This window comes from Podarcis bocagei, assembly GCF_964188305.1.
Source record: "Podarcis bocagei genome assembly, chromosome: 7".
NCBI classification, from domain to species: Eukaryota; Metazoa; Chordata; class Lepidosauria; order Squamata; family Lacertidae; genus Podarcis; species Podarcis bocagei.
In genome coordinates, this window is record NC_138132.1 from 37901484 (window position 1) to 37905472 (window position 3989).

Consider the following 3989-nt stretch of genomic DNA (forward strand, 5'->3'; position numbering starts at 1 on the left):
CCTGCAGAGCTTACCATTCTCTCAAGGGATGCAGAGTACTGTAGTTATCCAAAGGGCAATCGGTATAGCGGAGAACTCTCTGCTTCACCCAGTGTGCCACTGCCAAGGTTCCTGATTGAAGCTTTGATTCTGAAGATGCTTTAAATGTGGCAACCTTTTGTTAGGTAGGCATGACCTTGGCTGGAGGGGCAAGCTCATGTGACTCCACAGCCACCTCTGTCTGAATATGTATTACGTACCTGTTTTGCCAAGCGGAGCTGAAATGAGCCACAAATGTGCATTTGTGGAGCACATGGAGCTGCAGGTGTTACAAAAGCACATGGGTAGAAGCTGGGATGGGATGTGGGCTCTGAAGAAATGCTTTTCCAGTGGAGAAAAGCCTAAAGTTTTGTCCTTTGCCAAAGACCAGGCTTGCTGAATCTGCTTTGGGGCTTTTTTACTAGAGCCCCAAGATCTACCAACCAGAGCCAGCTGCAAAGGCACCCAGTTAAAATGAAAGAACAGGGTGGCTTCTAATCACATAAAATCATTTTCAGTACCTGTACTTGTTCTGTCTTTTCCCCACCAAGGCCCACTGCTGATCAGCTTTCTTCGTTTCAGCAGCCTAATCTAGATGGGGGGATAGGCATTTTGTTGTGACATTTCTGAGAGTCAGAAACCCTTACTGATCTACTTCAAATCAAAGAGGTATCTACCTCTTACTCATCCTTCACTCTCTAGTTCCAGGAAGCAAAGTTGCAGTTGCATGATGCCTTCTCAATCAATTTCCCTACCTACACAGGTTGACAGCTGTATGTGTGTCTCTTTTGACTTCTCTCCTCTGCAAATCCTCTGGTATCTGCTTTTTCATTTCTTACTTTCCAATTCACTGGCAGAACTCATGATCAAGAACATGGGTCGGCAAACTAAGGCCCCGGGGGCTGGATCTGGCCCAACTGCCTTCTGGATCTGGCCCGCGGACGGTCCGGGAATCGCCGCGTGGATCAGATTCTGATCATTCAGGCTGTGCCATTCCCCCCCACACACACACACACTGCGACGGCGCCTCTTCCCTCCCTTTTCCTGGCTTCTCCCCGCCTTGCGGAGGAAGGGAGCTGGGCTTTGATTGGTGCCAACAGCAGCAGCGTGATCACTTGAGCAGCCGCCATTTAAAGCAGCCTCTCTCTGGAGCCCTTTTGCGCACCGCTCATTGTCCCACCACTGCCACCATCTGGCCCCCCACAAGGTCTGAGGGACAGTGGTCTGGCCCCCTGCTGAAAAATTTTGCTGACCCTTGATCAAGGACTTCAAGCTGCCCCCATTACCACCACTATTTAACCAAGATGAAGCAATACTAAACTGCCTTCAGCACATGTCGGGAAAGTGTGTGTAGGCTTGCCAGTTGCATTAAACAGCTTTTCCAGTCTATGGACCACCAGCTGTTGGGACTCCCGCCTCCCATCAGCTCCTGCCAGCATGGCAAATGCTCAGGGCTGATGAGAGTTGGAATCTGGCAGCAACAGCAGGAGGGCACTGGTTGGGGAATGCTGGCCCAGGCGTATTTTACACTACAGGAGAAGCAGTGAGGGTACGGGATCTGAACCTCACACACATGAGAGATTTCATCTTCATGAGCCAACCCTGGAAATGGGAATTAGGCCTCCCAGCACCAAGGTCAGATTTTGCCTTTCCTGCAAGTGTCTCACAAAATGAAAAACATCCCCAATTAATAAGCTGGAAGAGAGGATGCCCAGCCAGAGAGCATCAAGAGGGCCTGATGGGATTGGAGGGTAGCTTTTCCTCCACCTTCTCTGGAGCTATGCAAAACCTGTGTGCTCTTAAGAGAAGACAAAAGCCATTAGAGAAGAGCTTGTACCATCCCTTGGCCTAATAGAACTCTTGTCACTGCATTTTATACCATTCGTTTCAGTATTTCAAAACTGTAATACAAATACAGATGCCTTGGCAGAAAGGTGGCATACAAAGGCAGTCCAATTAATGGCAGTGATTCATCAGTACCGGGGAAAGTGGAGGGGTGCGTCCAACACATCACTTTTGAAATTGAGGCTAGTGCTGTCGTCTTTCTGGTTCTCCACTGTTTTCTAGAAGGCGGCGGGGGAGGGGGAGAGAGTTTTGCTCCTGCTCTCAACCATGTCACAAGGTGCGGGCTCCTTTCTTTCATTCCATGGACCAAGAATGGGTGAACTTGCGGCTCTACCTGTGCTGTGTTGCTGGACTGCAGTTTCCATCATCCCTGACCACTGGTCAGGCAAGCTAGGGTTGCTGGGAGCTGGAGTCCAACAACTGCTAAAGGGCCACAGGTTCCCCATTCTTGCTATCCAGAGAACCCAGCAGTAGATGGCACCAGAGCCAGCGAGTTCTGGTTTTGTCCCCATCCTCCTACCTGTTGAGCTCTACAAGGGACAACACTGAGACAAGCAAGAGGGGGCCTTGGACTGCCTGTTACCTGCAATTCATTTTTACCTGAAGGAAACAAGATGCAGCCATTCCTAAGAAAAAGTCCCTTAACATCCAGCCTTTTTACTTGATACGCAATACCACAGCCCCAAGCAAAGATGTGCGTAGGTTGCAATTCTGTGCAGAAAACCTCAAGATTGTGGTTGCAGCTGCACAGCTCAGCTTCCTGAGATCCTCAGCTGTAGCTTAAAAGGAAACGCAACGTGGGTGCAGATGCCAGTGTGAAGATCTGCAGGTAACACCTAGTGAATCGCCAGAGGGACGGGGATTCATTGCCCCACATGCCCTTTTACCACCCCCAGCAGTATACACATCACGTAGGAGAATTCTTAACCAGTGTAAATATATGCAGGCTGTGGCAGCCAGGCTTTCCTAAAAATGAGAGAGGAGTCCCAGTTAGGGGAATTGCAGACCTGAGGCATTCAGCCACCCCAGCAGCTCCACCAATTGACTACCGAAGCAGCACCAGTGGACATTACAAGACTGCAACCAAAGAACTGGTTTTTAAAGAAAGAAAAAAAACACCTAGCCCCTCTTGCACCGCTTCTTGGCCCTTGTTGCCTTCTCCAGCTTGCCAGCCCACTATGCAGCAGTGACAGGTTTCTTATGCCCTTGGGCTCTTTTCCACCAACAATGAACAGCTCCTCCTGTTCCTGGGTCCTCTGCACAATCTCTGATTTGCAGGTAATGGTCAAAGATATTTGCTCTGATTCTTCTAGTAGCCTTGGCCCTTGACAGGCTCCCCTGGCACTTTCTCCCACTTACATTCCCTGGTCTGCTGCTCCTCCAGCTCCTAAGCATTCTGACATTTTTTTCAGAGCCTTCTATGTACATATTCCCAGTTTCCTTCTATTCTGTCTCCTCTTCCTTCATCCACAAATTTCTTCTGTGCCTCGCTTATCCCGTGCCCTTCTTTTGGTTTTCTTCCTCCGAGCATCTTTTTCCCCGTTTCTCTTAAGTCAGGGCAACCTCTTTCCAGCCCTCAGCCACCCCAGGTGAAGTTTTAATCCCAGCCAAACTTTACAACTTTTTCATCCCTCATGGAACATGGACAGCAAACTGCCTTGCTCTCTGGACTTCATAGTCCATACCATCAGAGCAATTTAGCCAATCAGTGACAGAAGCTTCCATGTCACACATTTACATACTGCAGTACAACTCACACTGACCCCATTTTACAGGTAATGCTAGGCCAACCGATAGTTTAGCAGCAACAAGCAATGAAACAAAATGGCTTAGCCCCACGTCACACAGCAGCAATGGCAGAAGAATACAGCAGCCACAATCTTTGTTCCGGGATCCCACATGTTGGCTTGTTCACACTAAGCCATGGTTTGGACCACTCGTTTCCATGAAGCCCCTTCCGATATTCTCACTCCAAGCGATCACTTTGCCATTTGGGGATTTCTTACCTTGTAGTAGCATTTCTGGCTGAAACAAATGACCAAAAAGAGCTGCAGACTCAAAAGAATTGATAAAAGTGCACACCTACCATATCTCAAGCCCTTACACAACTAAGAATACAACTGAAA